The 20,850-nt window shown below is 39.7% G+C and overlaps 1 protein-coding gene and 1 long non-coding RNA gene across 17 annotated transcripts in view; one reads left to right on the top strand and one right to left on the bottom strand.

Moving 5' to 3' along the window:
* The window catches only part of CLYBL (citramalyl-CoA lyase), a 234,005-nt gene that overhangs the window by 48,387 nt on the left and 164,768 nt on the right, over nucleotides 1-20,850 (bottom strand). The gene's annotated exons all lie outside the window — the stretch shown is intronic.
* Nucleotides 1-20,850, top strand: part of LOC141571018 (uncharacterized) — a 112,589-nt gene that overhangs the window by 84,890 nt on the left and 6,849 nt on the right. For 2 of the 4 annotated variants that reach the window (XR_012495475.1, XR_012495474.1), the window contains exon 3: nucleotides 15,478-15,608. The exons of 1 other annotated variant lie outside the window; for it this stretch is intronic. This is a non-coding gene — a long non-coding RNA (uncharacterized LOC141571018). Of the gene's footprint in view, nucleotides 1-15,477; nucleotides 15,609-16,350; nucleotides 16,452-20,850 lie in introns of all 4 variants that reach the window. One more of the 4 variants, XR_012495473.1, reaches the window with a different exon arrangement.

Raw genomic sequence — 20,850 nt, 5'->3', positions numbered from 1 at the left:
GCTAGCAAACACACCCATGCCATCTGTTGGGTGAGAGGAAGGCAGTTTCTAAGAACAATTAAGTTTAGTTCTGGGTGTTCAGCTAGAGAAAGCCAGTCTATCCAGTTGTGAAAAGAAAAGAAATTCTTTTCAGTCTGTTGTCTCCCTCTCTCTTTCTCTCTTTCCCTCCCCTGTCTCTAGCACCTTGCTTCTTGCTACTATCTTTCACATCTTGTACCTCTCTCTCATCTCCATCACCTCACTCCCTTTCACATTTTCATTCTTTTTTCTCTGGCTCCTGTTTAGCCCTGACCATCCTTTAATTTCCATCTTGTTATGGGGATTAGTAAAACACAGCCTGGCAGACAACCCTTCTCAGAAGGGCTATCTGGGTGATCTGCTGAGATTATAGGGAAGTGCTCCCTGGAGAAAGAAGGAAAAGAAAATGAAAGCGAAAAGAGGCCACTCAAAAAAGACCGTGTGAGTGTGTGTGTGTGTGTGTGTGTGTGTGTATCTTACATTCTAGTAGCAAAACAGGTTGCTCAAAGTGAGGTTTACAAGGAACCCCATTCTAAATGTGCTCACACTACAGGACAGCCATGGTAAGTGTTCCACATGCAGGATGAACTTGTCCCCCTAAAATCTGACAACCTGGAAAAGACGGAATAATGGAATTAAGGCCTCTATCAACAGTTACATTAGATCTTTGCAGAGACTAATTGCCATAGTGTTCTGTAGCATGTTTGATTCCAGAGGTGGGCTCTGCAGAGGTCACAGAGAAAGTTGGCACAGATCGGACCTTCACAGGCTTCTATTCTAAAAAAAGGGGCTGTTACCAAATTTCCTGCACTCAATCAATATTTCGTGCCATGGGCTGCTCAGTGCAGTGGACCAGTGGCTAATAAACTTGTCCTGATACATAAGCCACTGTATTATGTGCCTCTGTCTGGGCTAGGAACCAAGGCGTGCTATGATTTCAGAGAGTGGTTCTTATCACCTGGGGAAGAGACACGCTCCGGTGACGTCAGAAAGCAGATAAATCAACCATTACCAAGACCTGCAGACTCTGAAATTAAAGGAGAAAATATGCGTGCAGTTGGTCCAATTGGCACCCATTAAAGCTAATAACTAATCATCTTTGCAAGTTTCTAGCTCAGAATGATCAAATCTGCAAAGAAAACAACATCCGTCCACTTTTACACGCCAGTGGAAGAGGTGGTCCCTCGCGGCAGGGCGGCACAGTCTCGCCATCTGGAGAATAAATCGAGTGTGAAGTACGGTATAGTTTGGGACCAAGCTCCGTGGCGGCAGCTCAGCAGTCAGTTCATTAGTTCCAAACTTCCAGGGATTAGAGCGGCATCAATTCTACTGTCGGATAGGAAGAGACAGACAGGATACCACATTCAAGGAGGATTGTGACAACCAGGAAGAGCCCCTTGGGCTTATTTATAAAACTACAAAGTATAAACAGACCCAAATAAATGCTTTCAATAATAGCATTATCACAGTTTCATAACATCTGAATTAACACCTTTCCCTTCTTTCACCCCCCCACCCCCAAACCTTGTATGTTAATGTATAGTCGTTTTCAGAGGAAATCGCGAAGATGACCCCTGGATGCAACAGAAGCAATAAGAAAGCTGTGTGGCTGAACCGAGATTTGGTAATTAAGAAATACGAGAGGCTTTCTAGACTCCAGAGAAATGCGTAACATTTGTGATTTTTTAAAAAGGTGTAATTAATATTTTCGTCCTGCAAAAGGCAAATTGCCATGCCGCATATTAAAAAACACTAGTGAATTCTGTCCTTTCTAAATTTGTCCATCTCATTTCATTTCCAGTGTATCTAATTTGTAAAATGATGTCACAGGCATGGAGTGGAACAAATTTGGGGCAGAGGCCTTGATATCAGCATCTATATGAAATTTTTTTTGGAAAAATTTCAGAATGTTTTGTTTAAAATAAACTCTGAGTGAACTGCTCTATTTAAGTTCTCCTTTTGTATATAACTTCTTTTTACACATTTATATTGAAAAATAGAAGTGTTTGTGACATAAAATAGGTCACCACTAGGAAATTACATTTTTGTATTTTTCTTATAAATGTATAAAAATTTACTATAATCACAGAGTGTTGTAGTGACCGCATTGGGAAAAAAGGCAAGTAAATTCTCATTGATTATTACAACCTGGTAGTGTTTCTTTTGGAAAAGTGACAATGTTGAGTTTTGTTTTTTTATCCCGTTGTTTTTTCCACATGAAAAACAAATCTTGGTTTGCCTGTTTCTGAAAACAGAAAATCTGCAACAATATTGAACATACCATGAATTAACTGGTTTAAAAATTTCATTCATTGGTAACTCCAAAGGCACAGGTAACAAAAGAAAAAGTAGACAAACTGGACTTCACGAAAATTTAAAAATTAAAAAAAAATTTTAAAGGCAACCCACAGAAAGGGAGAAAATATTTGTAAATCATATATCTGATAAAGGATTAACATCCAGTATATATACATGACTCCTAAACCTCAACAACAAAAGAAAACAAACAACATAATTCAAAAAGGGGCAAAGGACTTGAACAGACATTTCTCCAAAGAAGACATACACGTGGCCAATAAGCACAGGAAAAGATGTTCAATGTCACTGATCACTAGAGAAATGCACATCAAAACTATGAGATACCACTTCAGATGCATTAGGATGGCTACTATTAAAAAAAAATACAGAAAATAACAAGTGTTGGTTAGGATGCGGAGAAATTGGAACTCTTGTGCACTGTTGGTGGGAATGTAAAATGGTACAGCTGCAATAGAAAATAGTATGGTGGTTCCTCAAAAAAAAATTTAAACATAGAATTACTATATGATCCAGCAATTTTACTTCTGGGTGTATACCCAAAGGAATTGAAAGCAGAATCTCAAAGAAATTATTTGTACACCCATGTTTATTGCAGCGTGATTCACAATAGCTAAAACATGAAAGCAACCCAAGTGTCCATTGATAAAAGAATGGATAAGCAAAATGTGAATATTATTCAACTTTAAAAAGGAGGGAAATTCTGACACATGCTACAACATGAATGAACCTTGAAAACATTATGCTAAGTGAAATAAGCCAGTCACAAAAGGGCAAATACTGTATGATTCCACTTATATGAGGTAGTTGTTAAAATCGTAAAGACAGAAATAGAATGGTCGTTGCCAGGGGCTCAGGGGAGGGGAGGATGGGAAGTTATTTTTTAGTGGGTATAGAGTTTCAGTATAGAAGATGAAAAAAGTTATGGGGATGGATGTTGGTAATGGTTGCATAACAATGTGAATGTACACTGAATCAGTACACTTAATAACCACTGAATAATATACTTAAAAATGGTTAAGATGGTAAATTTTGTGTTATATATATTTTACCCCAATGAAAAAGGTAAAAAAAATTTCATTTATTGATTCATCCCACAACTTATTACATTCCATGTAATATTCCATGTTTACAATGAAAATGTGGATTTTGGTAGAGAAAAGTTTCTGATGTGTTAGTTATGAGAGATACATACTACACAGGTTTATAGTTAAAATGCCAAATCAGTTTTCATTTAAAAAAAAAACAAACTGAGAAGAATTAGGATGTGTGTGGATGGGTAGCGCATAATACGTAATTGGCATTTCTGCCCCCATCAGAGATTTAATGGAAAGAGAAAACCCTACAAAAACAACACTAATATATAATAAATTTATGAAAATAATTTATTTTGAAGGTCTCTGAGCAATTAAAAATATTTTTAAAATATAGTAAATCAATGGCTTTAACTTGAGTCAGACAGGCCTATACTTTTGTCAAAATTCACAGAATGTATACTTAAAATTTGTGCATTTCATTGTATATAAATTTTACCTCAAAAGAACAAAGAGAAATGGAAACAAATACTGAACTCTAATCAGTGGTATGCAGCATGCAGAGTATTTAAGGGGAGGTATACTGCTACTCTCTGCAACTTACTTTGAAATGAATTTAAAAAGTAAATGCATTGAGGGATGGATAGAGGGACAGAGAGTGGATAAATATGCATTGAAGCAGGCAGAGTGAAACATTAATGGGAGGTATATATGGGTATTCACTGAACAGTCTTTCAACTTTTCTAATGTTTGAAATTTTTGTAACAAAATTTTGAAAAAATTTTAAAAATACCTCTAAAATGTTGATAATTTTTAGAGCTGATTGATAAGTACATGAGGGCTCTTTACACTATTCTCTTTATATTTGCATATATTTGAATATTTCCACAATAAAGTGTTAGAAACTGGTTAGTGATTTAAGCTGCATTTTACTTGTTACTTGTGACAATAATTTTGGGGAGATTATTTTTATACTTGTGATTTTTTTTCTACAGCTTTATTGAGGTAAAATTCAAATAACATAATTCATCTGGTTAAAGTGTACAACTCAATGTTTGTTAGTGTATTCACAGAGTTACGCAATCATTGCCACAATCTTTAGGATATTTTCATCACCCCCAAAAGGAACCCTACCCTCTGTAGCAGTAACTCCATTTCCCCCTTGCTCTAGACAACCACTAGGTCTCTATAGATATAGGACCTTGTGTCTCTATAGATTTGCTTACTTTAGACATTTCATAGAAATAGAATCATGCAATATGTGGTCTTTTGTTACTGTTTTCTTTTATTTAGTACAATGTTTCAAGGTTTATCATGTTGTAGCACGTATCAGTACTTCCTTTTTCATTGACAAATAATATTTCATTGTATGGATATATCACATTTTGCTTATCTATTATCAGTTAATGGACATTTAGGTTGTTCCCATTTTTGGCTATCAGGAAAAATGCTGCTATGAACATTCATGTACACATTTTTGTGTGGACATGTTTTCATTTCTCTTGAGTATATACCTAGAAGAAACTGGAATTGCTGGGTCATGGGATAACTCTGTTTAATCTTTTGAGGAACTGCTAACTGTTTCCAAAGTGGCTGTGTCAATTTACATTCCCACAAGCAGTGTATGAAGGTTCCCACTGCTCTACATCCTCACCAACACTTGTTATGATATTAAAAAAATATATACATATATATAGCCATCCTAGTGTGTATGTGGAGTGTCTCCCTGTGCTCACTGTAGTTTTGATTTGCATTTCCCTGATGACTAATGATGTTGAGTATCTTTTCATGTACTTATTGGCCATATTTATATCTTCTTTGGGGAACTGTCTATGTAGATCCTTTGGCAATTTGTAAAAGTCGTGGTAAAATACATATAAAATTTTCCACTGTAACCATTTTTAAGTATACCTTTCAGTGGTCTTAATTACATTCATAGTGTTGTGCAAACATCACCACTATGTTTCCAAAACACTCCAAACAGAAACTCTGTAACCATGAAGCAATAATTCTTCATTCCCTTCTACATCTTGGTCCTGGGAACAGCTAATCTACTTTCTGTATCTATAAATTTATGTATTCTAGGTATTTCATATAAGTGAAATCATACAATATTTGTCCTTACGTGTCTGGCTTATTTCACTTAGCATAATATTTTAAGGTTCATTCATGTTGTAGCATGTATCAGAATTTTATTCCTTTTTACAGCTGGTAATATTCCATTGTATGCAAATACTACATATGTTTTTATCCATTCATCTGTGGATGAACATTTGAGTACCTTTTGGTTATTGTGAATAATGCTGCTATGAACACTGGTGCACAAGTAGTTCTTGGAATCTCTGTTTTCAATTCTTCTGGGTATATGCCCAGGAGTAGAATTGCTGGGCTATATAGTAATTCCATGGTTAGCTTTCTAAGGAACTGCCAAATTGTTTTCTACAGCGGGTGCATCATTTTACATCCCATCAGCAATGGACCAGAATTCCAATTTCTCTACATCCTTGACAACACTTGTTATTTCCCATTTTATTTATTTACTTGTTTTTGTTAATAGCCATTATAGTGGATGTGACATGGTGTCTCATTGTGTATTTGATTTGCACTTCTCTAATGACCAATGCTGTTGAGCATCTTTTTGTGTGCTTATTGGCCATCAGCATTCTTTCTTTAGATAAATGTCTATTCTAATCTTTTGTCCATTTTTAGAAATTGAGCTTTTTGTTGTTGAGTTATGAGTGTCCTTTATTTATATATTCTGGATATCAGATATATGACTCACAAATATTTTCTCCCATTTTGTAGGTTGTCATTTCACTTTCTTGATGGTGTTCTATGAGGCATAAAAGTTATAATTTTGTTGAAGTCCAGTTTATTTATTTATTTTTGCTGTTGTTGCTTGTGCTTTTGTTATCATTTTGAGACCATTGCCTAATCTGAGGTCACAAAGGTTTACACCTATGTTTTCTTCTAAGAGTTTTATAGTTCTAGCTCTAATGTTTAGGCCCTTGATTATATGTATTTTAGGTCTGATTATATCTATTTTAATATGGTGTGAGGTAGGGAGGCTTATGATATTTTTATTTTGTGTTTTCTGTCTTTGTCTTTCAACAAAATACAATGGAAATTCTCTGGGAAAAGAAAACTTAAGTGGAAAGAAGGGGCTTACTTTCCTCAGCCTCTTCATTCAGCTTTGCCCTAGCCCCTGACTGGCAAGTGGCTGGTGTTTGGCTTTCTTGCTGACATAGCCCAGATACTTGAAAACATTTAGATAACTGATAGGATGTTTCCTTTTCTTTGTGATTCTTTGTGATTCTGAAAAGAAAATTTCCTGAGTACTATCCCCAGATTCTGCCTGATGCCCTGGTCTGGTGCATTTAACATATTTAACCAGTAGGAGAGGAATCAATCAAACGCTATCCACTATGCTGGGTGTGTGTGTCTGTGTGTGTGTGTGTGGGGGGGGGTAGAGAAAGATATCGAGATCACCTTTACATCGATACATAAATCAATAGAGGAATGTATCATCTATTAATAGTTGTGGCAATGAAAGACCCACAGAATAGGAAGTGAAATAACAGTTCAATTCCGTGGAACAAAGAATAGGACCATGGGACTTACAGACAGCAGGGACCACGTCAGGCTGAGATGGGGGCAGGGGAGTTGAAGATTTCAATAGGTGCAGAGGAGAGGGTGGCACCCAGCAGAGAGCCGAAATGGGCAAAGATCAGAGGCAGGAAGTGTAAGTGAATAAAAAGGCAGATGGCCGCAACATATGAAGTCAGGTAGGGAAGGTGCTGGTGCCAGGAGATGGACAAAAAGACAGGAGATTCCAAAGCAGGCAGGGCTGAGCCCACGATTCAGGAACAAAGGGCTGAGGCCTGTTACACTGGGGGACGAGAGGGAGAGGGGGTGGCGGGACACGACTCGCGGGTCAGTTGAGAAAGGACCTTCCTTATTGGAAGCTGCCGGCTGCCCTGGCCTGGACAAGAGGAAGGTCGGTGCCCCGAAGTCCCTCGAATGGAGAACATCCCTAAGTGGCGAAAGTCCCTGCTTGAGCCTGCCCTGTTCATTGGTAACTCCTTCCTCCCTGGAGCGTGAAGCATGCGCTTTTGTCGCGAGGGCTTCTCGCCCCAAAGCGATTTAATTTTATCTTTGGGTTGGGTGCTTGTACATGGATCTCTGATCTGGGGATTTACAGTACAATACATTGAAAAAGAAATGTAAAGTACCATGGAGAGGGGACACTGGCCACCTCCCTCCCGTGGGCCTTCTAATTGGTCTCCCTCCGCCATCCCTTCTCACCTGGTGCATAACACAGCCCTAAGCAAAGCTGCCCTCTTCCTCTCAACCCGCTATATTTGTGTTTTGCAACTTCTCTGGGTTAGAGGAGGTAATTAACTGTTTTGGTTTAAAAGCCCCCTGCTGGGTTGCAGTCTGCGTGGGAGAATAAAAATAAACAAGCAAAAGGGAACAGTGTCATCAAAGGGCTCTGCACCTACCTTTCTTCATTATAAGGATGAAAACACTCGTTTGCCACAGGTGCCACGGATTACCCACACAGGGCAGGGTCCGTGGGCCTTTCATTCTTTTTTTAATGATAAATCGAGAGTGATCGATTCATAATTAAACGATGCAGCCTTGCCATGGTTGCACGTGTCACCTGTCCTGGACTGACCAGTTTTACTGCGACGCTCACAACCTATTCTGGCTGCTGACTTCCTTTAGCCCTCAAGCCGGCTTCAGATACATTGCTAGAAATGATCCAAATTAACCTCTTTAATGTAAATGTGAAGAACCAGTGTTTTTTTTAAACAGCCAGAGCTTCTACACTTCCGTGCCCATCACTAAATTTTGGAGGCAGGTCGGGCTGCTTCTCTCCGGGGCCGCACTAAGGGGGGTTCTGCGCCCAGCGCGCAGCCCGTCAGGGATTTCTGTCTGTGCGCCAATTGCTTCAGCAACGCTTCTCTAAGGTGCTGACACAAAGAATCTTGTCTCCATAAGCAGAAGGTTCTAAGAGCTTACAGACAGAAGTGCAAATGTCTAATGATAAGGTACAGCCTCGCAATGAAACAAACACAGCGAACGCAGGCTCCAGGCCTTGACTTCTCATTCTGGGGAGGAAGCTTTACCCGGTGGCCCAGCAGCGTCCCAAACAGGATTCTTTAGATTCCTTCGTGTTAATTAGTCTCCCTGGCAGCCCCGAATGAAGAAACCAGGTAACTGCATACGCTCTGTGACAGCAGAAATAGTACCTAAAGAAAGGTTTCTCGCAGCGCACTAAACGGCATCATTATCCTCACAAACTACTTTGAAGGTAGGAGAGGCTTTAAAGCTAAGAAGGAATTTTAAAACTCCCTGCATGATATCACCGGTTGGTTCTACCTTTGCATATGTTGATTTCTGTTGCTCAAATATACACGCGCGCCCTCATTTGATAGGAGCTAATCATTTGTTTTCCATGGTTTGCTGTTGCTGTTTGTCTTGCTTCCTAATTATTTCCTAAAGAAAGTGGTAATTAAAAAAGATCTGGTTTCTTTTTAGGTGCCAAATTTACAACTATTTTTACAAGTAGAACTTTTCCATCCCGTTCTTTATCTATTTTATCCTATTGCAAAATCAATAAAAGGAAAAGAAAAATCTAATGTGGAAAACTAAAGAATGGAGGATGATTACGGCCATTGGAACATTTTATTTAAAAAAACAGAAAGGCAGAGTCTTCCCTGTGAGAACTGTGGTTACAGCAATGGGCCCTCCCTTCTCAAGGACCAAGCCACGTGGGAGGAGGTTCCCCTTTGCACTCCACTGGAGCGTGCCACAATTCCTCTGAAAATGGGTACCGTGGGGAGAGTGGCAGAGCCCCGTGTCATCTTACCTGCTCATGTACCCCAGATCTTCTACAACTGTCTTCCTCGAGAAAATGCTAGTAAAACGATGCGATGCTGGCGCCGGCATTTGATTTTTCATTGCGTTTTACACCTTTTTCTCGTGCCAGCTTTTCACGTTGACTTTCTCGGCGGCTTCATTCCTTCACTGATGCCAGGCAGGCTCACTGTGGAACCACTTGGGTTTTCTTCCCTCTTTTTGCGCCCAGTAAATTTTCATAAAGCATTTAACGTGAGAACAAGCAGTTTAATTTACCGTGCCGGAGAGCCAGGCTCTCAGAAGGCTCCCTGCAACACGGCCGTGTTTTGGCATCGGACGGAGTCCGCGGCCTCTGTCCCAGTGGTGAGGATGCTTGCCAGGGCCTTCTCTTTGCAGACACCAGGTGTGATTTAGCATAACAGATTGTGTGGATGCTCAGCGGCTTGATAACCCATGCATCAGAACCCAATTGTATCCTTCGTGCAAGATGAAGATGAAAGTCTCCTGGGCTAGAAGTTCTGCCAGGAAAGGCCTCCGGACATGTAGGAAATGGGAAAATCACCCCACCTGGCAACACACGCCTGGGTTCACGAACACTAAAATTCTTCTTCATGATATCAGTACCATGTTAAAATCCCCTGTCCATACCACAATGCTGTTTTCCTCTAATGATAGGTAGGCAATGAGAACCAAAGATTTAAAAACCATATACATAGATATGCAAAAAAATGGAATTATAGTTGACCCTTGAACAACGCAGGGGCTCAGGGGGCCAACCCCACAGTGCAGTAGAAAATCCAAGTATAACTTTTGACTCCTCAAAAACTTAACTATTAATAACCTACTGTTGACTAGAAGCCTTAGTTATAACATAAATAGTCGATTAACACATATTTTATATGTTGTATGTGTTATATTCTGACAATACAATAAGTTACAGAAAAGAAAATGTTTTTAAGAAAATCATTTGCCCTGATACATAAAAGATTATACAGAAAGCTGTAACAAATATCCCAGAATATTCATCTTAGAGCACTGGTCTGAATATATCTTAGGATAAACCCTAGAATTGCAAATGCTAGGTCAAATTACATGCTCATTTAGGCTCCAAAGGATTGGCCATGAAATCCCAACTCTCACAGACTCTCTCAAAACTAGCTCTGGATCCAGCAAGTCTAGTTTACTTTCCCAATTGTGCCCACTGACTGGCTCTGTAAGAGACTGGACAGTCTCTTAACTCCACTATGCCTCAGTTTATTCATCTGAAAAATGGGGACAGTAAAAGTCCCTGACTCAGGGATTGGTGAGGATTGACAATGGTGTTAACATAAGTGGTAAATCAATGTTAGATTTTAAAAAAAACCACATATGCTCATTTTAACACGTACACTTGTATACTAAAATTGTTTTTTAAAAAAGGGCTGTACAAATTTAAACTCCCATTTCCTGGTGCCCACTCACTTGGGGTTGGTTCTGAGCTCATACTAGCTTGATCTATTTTCAATCCCCAGTGTCCTCATACCAGGACTCTAACCACATGAGGACAGGGAGTGTATCTTGTAGTTCATGCCCCCAGTGCATAATTGAAAGGAAAACACAGGGGCTGGTCCCTTGACACTAAGGAGAGCCCCCCAAGGGGACAATCTACTCACAGATAATGGGAGCTAGCTTGTCCACCAAGTCTTAGACCTTTTGTTTTATATGAAATCGGATCTTAAATATCTAAAGAGTCTACTCTCCTATGGTTGCTGTGGCCTTCAGACAGCTGATTTCTTCAGGAAGGCAGGTCAGCTAGTGTACTCACACCTTCATGTATTAAAAAAACAAAAACAAACCCAAAACCCACAAATAGCAACCTGCTGAATGTTTTTGTTCCAACTTAGAAATCCCAACCCTGGAATCTTGAATCAGTGCCTCAGCAGAACTAGAAGGCCACAGGTTGCAGACAGCAAATGACTTACTGCAATCTGAAATGGTCTAGTCTGTCAGTACAAAACAGGACCACGTTCCATTTTGTTCCTTTGCCATCTGCTAAGGTTATGGTCTAGAAGTGAGGATGATTTTAAAGATTCAAATGTGGATTGCATTTAAGCTGACTTCTCAAGCCATATTTAATATATTTTGGCAACAAACACTATTTTGGTAGCATTTCTAAACTTGAATCTGGGGCTCCCACTGTCCTTTATCTGGATGTTATGTCCAGACTGAAGGCATTACGTCTGGCTGGCTGGCCATACAGGTGACTCCTAAGAAAGCTGGTAAACATTTTGCTTGATTCCCATGTTAGACTAACTTTTCATCCATTCAGTGTGTTAAACAACATGATTTTTATGGCAGTCTTCTTAAATCCAGCCATCCTTAATACCAATTTTTCAGTTTTTCAAAAGGGTTTTAAGAATGTTATATGTGTAATAACTTATAGTAATAAGGGAAGATTACTATATTCCATAAAAGTCAGTTTTAGCCTTCTCCAAAGCTAAACAACAATATGTGTATTCAGAATTACATGAGTTTTGGCAACTCATGTTTATCTGCCATGGAATATATGGCACAAATGGTAGAATTCTTGAGTTAAAAATTTGAGGTGCTTTGGACCTCAGTTTATAAACCTGCAAGATGAGCTCTGAGTATCTTTCTGGCTTTAACATTCAACTTTCTCTGTATAAACTTACTCTGGTCAATTGTCTCACGAAAACCTCCTCTTTCAAATAATAGAAATGTGCACCTTTATTACTTCGTTTTGCATAGAAATAATAACATAGTGCTGGCCTAATATTTCAACTTAGTATGTATTTTATGGTAGAAAAGTGCAAAATGTCTAATGTTTTGAGTATTCTTTAGTTTTGAATATGAAAGCTTTCAATCTTTGTCATTTTAGATGGAATAATTTTTTTATTAGCTGAAATGTGTTATTTACCTTTATGCATACATCTACTATTGAATTATGCATAATCAAAGAATAGATAATGCCTACCATCTTTAAACTGTATTAATAAAACATTTAATGGACATAAAAGCACTGGGAGTTTGAGAACTTAAAACCAGCTGATATAGAGAAGGGCAAATCAGAAATAGTAAAAAATATTTGTTAATTGTTGAGATCCATTTCTCATTTACAGTTAAGAAGCTATATGATGAACCATTTTTAGTATTTAGCAATTCATTTCTTTGCTATTCTTGATATTTGGCTTCTTTGACTTGATTGGTTTGGGTGGGGCTTACCTTTTTTGCAATAAACAGAAATGAAAAATTGCAGTGCAGGGTGGTGCATGTATGCTCATAATAGGGAAGACATCACACAGTGGTTGCACAGGGGTGTGGCAGAGACAGCTAACAGCCCCAGCATCCGTTCTCACCTCTTCCTTTGAGTTTTGGCAGGGCACGTGGTCTACACTTAAAGCCTACATGTGCCGGCCCCACTCACAGCTAGGATGTAAATGGAACAGAAATGGTGAGTGTAATGTTTAGTCCCGTAAGAAAGCCACTTGTCTCTACTCTCTCTTCTCCCATCTCACAGGCTAGAATTCAAACATGGTACAGAGCCAGCTTCAGCCATGCAGGTTAGGGTGTCACTGCAACACGGCAGAAGCAACATGGGTTTCTGGAAGACCTTGAGAAGGGACACTGCCTACCAGCCTGGCCCACCCACCTGCCTCTGCACTTAGTTGAGAAATATACTTCATTTGGTTTGAGCCACTATAGCTTTGGACCTTATTATTATAGCAGCTGAGCCTATACATTAACATAAAAGAAGACAATAATCCCTTGTACATGGAGGGTGGGGGTGATGGTGAGAAGAGAGCATGCAGCTGGGGCAAGAAGATCATCTGGGAGAATGTAACAACAGAAGGACAGACTCTGCTACCCGGCCTCTGAGCCCTGGGCTTTGACTGGCAATACTTTTGCTGGTCCTGGATAATTCCCTTTCTCATTCCTCTGTGTGTGTTTTGGGAGTTGGAATGTATGTTCCAACAACAGAGGGAGAAGACCTAGGAGGAACAACAGGTGGAATTCTGGAGCACATGTTTGTAAATGATTAGTTTGGTTTTAGATGTACTTGTTTAGGGCCTCAATAAATTATAACTCTTGAGCATCAAATTTCTCAAACAATTGAACAATAAGACAAAAGAGTCAACAGGGAGAGATACAAACATCTCCTACATTTTTTATAAAAACTGAGTTGAGTATAGAGTTTAGTAAAAGCAATGAACTGGCTTTCTAATGCTGAACCCTGGAGTTGGACTGACCATTATGTAGTTATGGCAGCATCTGAAAGATTCTAATATATACACCTGAAACTAAAAAAAAAAGTTTAAAAAAGATTCTAATATAATGTAACATTTAGGGTTTATTTAATCCTTCTTTCCCTTTAAATGATAAGAACCGGTGGAGTAAAGAAATATAAAGTAATGAAATAATAGATGATAGTATTTCAAGATCTGCTAAATATTTCCATTAACATATAATGGTTATATGATGCATTCTTTCTTTTTCTTTTTTTCTTAATTACCCTCCTTCTTCCCCTCCCTCCTTTTTTTTTTTCTGTAACAGTTTTGATTTGAGATCTCCCACATTTAATTGGCCTTCATTTGTGTTCAGATGGAGCCATTATTGATGTTTTGTTCCCTTTTTATAACTACCAGAAATCAAAAGTTATTATAAAAACCCACGTTCCTAATTCTGATTGTGACAAGCAGTTAATAGCCAACTTGCCCTGTCCATTAAGGGATGAGTTCTTGAGCTCTCTGGTCCACTTCAGGACTAGAGAAGTGTGTCTGATAATAAACTTACTTTCCAGGGAATTTCTCACTTTTTACACAAATCTGAACACATTGGCTCACACCTAGTCCAAGTCACTCCTTACCACCATTTATTGAATGACCCATCTGTATGTTGGTTTCTTCTACCTGGCTCGCATGTTGTAGGTATTTAATAAATGTTTGTTGAATTGAATAGAATAATAAGAAAAAGCTTATATAAAATAATTGGAATAAGGTAACAGTGGAGTCTAAAGTGGGTTCTTTCAAGAGATCATCTTAAGACAGGAAAGGAGAAACAAGTGGCACAATCCAGTGGTGGGCACCGTGGAAATGTGGAAATGTCAGGAAGACCCAAGACCAGGACAAGTTAAATGCTTTCATAGTTTCCCCAGTGGAAGTTAACCACCAGAGCAAAGTTGCTCAGATACTGAAATTGGATTGGGAAAAGCCAGCAAGCACACAACGTGCTGTTATTTAAAAATCACTCATTTGCAAATAAATAATATTTATTTATTATTTGTCACAAACATTGTAAGCGAGTCACCATCAATTGTGAACTAGTAAATTGATTAACATCATTTCTAAATTTGAAATGAAAACTATGTTGGAAAACAGTGATTGAAAGATGTATTGAGACAGAGCTCTGAGAACAGGCCAACAAATTCTGGCCAAAAGAACAGAGTCAACTGTTTGGTAAACGTATAATAAAACAACAGAATGTTATTGATGCTACTGTCCTATGGAGCTGAAATATCCTAGAATGGAGAGGTTAATGAAGAGTGTGGATCTGGTACAGAAATGAAGTTACAAAAACAAGGCCGGGCATAGAGGAATATAAAAATGAAGCCCGTTTCTCTAATAGTGGGGTGTTTTCCTTATACAAAAAAAAAAAAAAGTAAGAAAATATTGGCTCATTCAGGAGGTGGTATTTATAGACCGCTATCATGTGAGCAAAAGAATGATTATCTCAAGAGGGATCTAATATCCCTATTTAATATAATATTATTTTATGTGTTAAGTCAGGGTTGTCTGATTTTTATTATTAGTACAACTGACCATGATGTTAACAGGAAAAAGAGATATTGCAGTTCCCGATTAATTACATCCATCTTTTAAACTGCACTCATCGGCAGTATATTCGTTTTCAAAGGCTGCCATAACCAATTCCAAAACTTGGCTGCTTAAAACAACAGAGATTTATTATCTCATAGCTCTAAAGACCAGAAATTTGAAATCAAAGTGTCTGGTAGGCTGTGCCCCCTCCCTTGCTTCTCCAAGCTATGCTGGCTGTTAGCGTTCTTGTGGCTTCACACTCTAATCTCTGCCTCTGTCTCCAAGTGCCCTTCTCCTCTGTGTGTCTGTTATAAGGACGCTTGTCATTGATTGGACTTAGGGCCCACCCAGATGACCCAGGATCATCTCACCTTGACATTGTATCTACATTTCTGTAAAGACCCTTTTCCCAAATAAGACTGCGTTTGCAGGTTCCAGGGATTAGGACGTGGACGTATCTTTTGAGAAGCCATCATTCCATCTACTACCGGAAGCCTATTCAATGAACAGTGGACTGAAAGATTCCTTAAAAGAAATACTAGAAAATAGTATGTTAATAAAGGTGAGTTCTCCCTTTTCCATTCTTCTCTCTCTGAATACGATAGACCGAAGTGCTCTCTGGAGCCGCATTCAGCCTCCCCATTCTTTCTGTGCATCAGTGCCTATTCTTTCCCCTTTTGCCTCTCAGCTCCACTGAAAGAGTACCTGTTAAGCGGAAGAAGAAGGTGGCACTTGTGAATCACTGTGTTTAGAGTAATTCTTCCCACCAAGATGGCTGGGTTTTCCGTTTAGGCCTCGTAGACATCTTTCATCATCCAGAGAATGCATTTTCAGATGGTTGGCAAAGGTTTGGAATCATAAAATCATACAATTTTATGGCTCAAGAAAGGTCAGCAATTATCTAGTCATTTTAGAAACAAGGAGAGAACAACACATTGCTGAAGTTCCCTCAGCATAATGGGGGTAGAACCAGGACTAGAACTCAAGTCTCCCAACACGTATTTAAGTACTTTTTTACTCTGTTACACACAATACAGAATGTAATGCAAAGCTTGCTCCTACCTGAATGAATCTTTAAACGTTGGCCTCATTGGTATCATCCGATGAGATAACCTACCTTCTATGGACAGAATGGTTGTGTCTCCCTAAAATCTTGATGTTGAAGCCCTAACCCCCAATGTGATGGTATTTGGGGGTGAGGATTTTGGGAGGTAATTAGGTCATGAGGGTGGAGCCCTTGAATGGGATTAGTGACCTTATAAGAACAGATGCAAGAGAGATGATCTTTCTCTCCACCAAATGAGGGCACAGGAAGAAGGTGACCATCTATGATCCAAGAAGCAGGCCCTCACCAGGAACCACACCATCCTGCACCTTGATCATGGACTTCCCAGCCTCCAAAACTGTGAGAAATTAATGTTTGCTGTTTAAGCCACTCAGTCTATGGTATTTGTTATAGCAACTAAAACTGACTAAGGAGACACAACCCAATGAAAATATTCAATGATATTTAGTGAATGTTTGCTATGGGCAGAAAGGTCTCCATGCCACAGAGCTTGCACACTCAGGTGAGTGAATGATTGACAGTAGCTGAAGATACAAGGCTGTGATCCAGCTTTCACATTAAGGCGAACTAGGTACTAAGGTCACCTAGTTCAACTCTTGATTCTTCACTATACCTTTTAGAGGAAAGGTAAAGTAACCGAAGTTACTGTCCCCACTTACAAGTGTTCCTTAACTTTCAGATGTCATCATTTCAGTCAAAAACACCTCGTGGCCTAGAAAATAAGTCTCATCACTTCCTTTCTAGTGCTTAACTAGATTAAGCTGGAACCCAAGGTCAACCACAACGAAAAAAAAAAGATTTTTTTCTTTTAAATTATTAAAACTCATCGGGGCGGCCAGTAGCTCAGTTGGTTAGAGCGCGGTGCTCTTAACAACAAGGTTGCCGGTTTGATCCCCACATGGGCCACAGTGAGCTGCGCCCTCCACAACTAGATTGAAACAACTATTTGAGTTGGAGCTGATGGGTCCTGGAAAAACACACTTAAAAAATAAATGTTTTTAATAAAAAAACAAAAAACAACAACAAAAAACACTCATCATTGTCCATAGAATAAGGTATATCTCTTGGGAATAATAAATCCGTCAACTAGCTACTTGTCAATGAGAGAGGCATTTTCTAGTTGATACTGAGCAAAAAAGTCCCAGATGGTGGATCCTTTTGGCAAACACTTATCTGCTCTGGCTGCCTAATATGTTTCTTCATTGCGCTAATTCTTCTTGCATCAGAACCATCATGCAGTTTTGTTTATTTCCAAGGAATATAAAAACAAAAAGGTTTTTTTATGTATAATTCTTACTTTCCTCCTTCAATGCTAAGGCAGCCTATTCAATGCAGGATGCACTGAAATGATTTGGGTCCTTTCGTGAAATGACCTGGCTCCTTTGGTGAAAAATCTCCAAGCTCTGGCCCATGCAAGATTCAGCGCAATCCCTTCCTCATGCAACAGGAAAGGGGACTAGACTTTTGGGGAATATTTTACCCGGGCTGGACCTGATGCCTGATGAAGATTCAGAATTTATTTTAAAATGGGTTTTGGCTTGTGGGATGGAGCATGTTGCATTGTTGCTGGCTGGTGTGAATCCTGTGGGCTTGTGGCCCTGTCTTCTCTGCTGAGAAATCCCTGCCAATCCAGGATCTGTGAACTGATTCTGCCAGCCAATCTCTAATTTAGCATATGCACAAAGCCAATTTTTGGACACCATGATGGAGCCTGGCACCTCTGCAGCCCTCCATGTTTGCAATGCTCACAGTGAAATACCAAGTAACTAGCAAGATAGAAAAAAAATAAAACAAAACACAACATGAAAAGGCTTTCTAAATTCAGATAAATCGTCTATGTATTATATATGTGTATGTGTCTCCCTCCTGCTTTTCCAACATAAACTTCCCCCAGGCCTTTCCTTGTAGTTATTTCATTTAGATTTTCAATCTGGGATGCATGTAGCAATAGCCAACACTGACAAAGACAAAATCCTGCTTCCCACTGAGAACATCTGATTTTTAAAATGTAGAAATGCTGCTGTTTACAAAATAGGACATTTCCCTTTTAATTAGCTTCAAAATACACCCAAATAATTTGCCGCTAGGAAATGATACCAGTTTAGAGTACTTAAAAATAATTCACATCCATGCAAAACCAATTTGATGAGAGGTACAAGCTAGTGAAACCTTCAGTTTTGAGATAAATTGAGCTATTTCTGTGGGGACGGCTGTCACTACTGTGGGAAAATTCACCTAACCCTCAGACTTTTATTGTTGTCTTCTCTCAGAAAACCCATGTCTAAGGTGTGTTTACGGAAATATTTGGGAACACTTGCTAATTGAGGCTGGAGTACACCCATCCATCTTAGCTGAAAATGTGGCTCTTCCCGCCTCCCTTCCCTTCTATAGATTTTCTTGCTAATTCTCTAGTTTTCTAACAGTTCAAAACAAAATAGGTAGCCACAAAAGCTCTATGGTGTCATGTTATGCTATCTTTAAAAATAAATATATGCATTGTGCTCACCCACCCCGCAATGTGCTGTCACTGAATCCTGAGTTGGGCATCTATGGGGGTGGGGGTGGGGGGGCCTTGTGACTTTCCTGTGTGCATGAATGAAATCAAATCTCTGAATAAAAGGGAGGGGGAAACTATGTGATTTTCTGATGTGTATTTCTTCCAATGCACAGATCGTGACAATGACCAACGTTTTGGCTGAGCCCTGCCTGTGTAAACATAAATATTTCAGGAGCTTGGCTGATGGCAAGCTTTGCATGACCCAGCTTGATTGCCCTGGCCTGGTGTGGGGCTCCCCGGGTGGCGGGGGCTAAGAGCGGGCAGTGTAGTTGGTGGGGGTGGAAGTGAGTGCCTCCAATCATGCTGAGTAGACCCTGGGCTGATTACTGACAAGGGCTGACAGGCTCTTGAAGGGAGGTCCTGTCCAATTTCTCTCTGCAGCAGGATAATGGGCCATGCATGAAGTCCTAAGGCGGAGACAGGGGACTTTTGTGTGTGACCATGACTACATTACTCATCAACAAGGCCACATGCGTGGTGTCTTTGGAGGCCACTGACTCGCTGGAGGTTTACCATTAAGGGAAGTCTGCTCAGTGGCGCCAGATTCTTCCCCAGCCCTTAGGGGCCAACGTGGTGCCTCCACGCTGCTTTACCCAAGCCAGACAGAAGGGCAGGCCACCAGGTCTGGGAATTAGGGCGATCCATAGGTGTATCTACAACGCAGTCACGGGCAACTGCAAAGGCTCACACGTAACCCCACGGGGAAATGGGTAACGCTGAAGTCTGTGATAAATGACTCACAGAAGCCAGACCTTAACTGGTCTGCTGGGAGTGGTCAGAGCGGAGGTTCATAATGTTTGTGATTCACAGAGTTCAAGCGACTAGCATGTATGAAAGGATTCCAGGACTGGCCCGACAAATAAAAGTAACTTAAACAGGGATGAGTTTTGCACTGCTGAATGATCCTGAAACCTTGAATTATGAGATCACCATCTTTCAAGTTTAGTTTCAAAGGAAAGACGACTTCATTGAAACATGAAGCTTACAACTTGGGTTCTGTTGCCTCAGCACCTTGGGACAACTGCTGCCTTGTTGGTATATTGAGATTCCCTACTGACTGGCATGTGTTCAAGGGGGGAGACCATCTCCCCACTTGAATAATTAGAGACCGAATAGTTATAAGAACCGAGGCAGATATGGGATTAGAATGTAGATGCTTTGAACTTTTGACTTTTGATGAGATAAAATTGCTAAGTATTAAAAAAAATGTACTTCAGTTATGTCAAAGTTTAATAGATTTTAAGAAGATCAGAGTTGAACTATAACTTGGAATTAATTTACATGGCTTGAAATTCTAGTAATGCCATTGAGTTTCCTAGTTAAAACAAACAAACAAACAAACAAACAAAACATTTTGTACCCCAGACCCCTGAGAGTTGGGTTACAACAACCTTAAAGAAAAAGGTAAATTCTGGATAGAGAGAAGCTGTATCAGTCAGCGCTCTCTAGAGAAACAGAACCAACGGAGATGGATGATAGATAGGTAAGACAGACAGATAGATATTTAAGGAATTCGAAATCTATAAGGCAAGCCTGTGGGCTGGAAACTTAAAACCAAGTAGATGTTGTAGTCCTGAGGCAGAATTTCTTCTCCAGGAAACTTCAAATTTTGCTCTTACGGCCTCCAACTGATTGGCTAAGGACCACCGACATTATCCAGGGTGATCTAATTTACATAAAGTCAGCTGACTAGATGTTAAGCACATCTACCAAATACCTCCTCAGCAACACCTGGGTTAGTGTGTGATTAAATAACTGGATACTATAGCTTAGCCATGTGGACACATAAAGCAGATCAACTCAGCAGCTTTCTTCCCCCCAAATAAGACGTGTCTTCAGTCCATGAATATTTAGACCTCAACCTGTTGGAAGGGTCCTGCAAACCACACTCCATCAAATGAGACATGATACATAGTCTTCCTCACCAGATACTCGATGGAAGAGGGCTGCAGACCCTGAGCCTTGTACAGATGGTGAGCAGAATGGGGCCTGGCAAACAAGATGAAATAGAGGGGAAGAAAGTCCACCTACTTCATGGTTTTCATTCTGGTTCAGAGACCAGTGTCTCTGAAGCAATTACTCCAACTATAGCCAATATATGAATGGTTGTGGCACCCACCTGACCAGTTAGTTCCTGGCACATGCTCGTCATCATAATTCTCAAATATTCACCAACTGTGT

Source organism: Rhinolophus sinicus, linkage group LG04 (genome assembly GCF_036562045.2).
Source record: "Rhinolophus sinicus isolate RSC01 linkage group LG04, ASM3656204v1, whole genome shotgun sequence".
Lineage (NCBI taxonomy): Eukaryota > Metazoa > Chordata > Mammalia > Chiroptera > Rhinolophidae > Rhinolophus > Rhinolophus sinicus.
The sequence above is the reverse complement of the archived record's forward strand: the minus strand, read 5'-3'. Positions and strand labels throughout refer to the sequence as shown.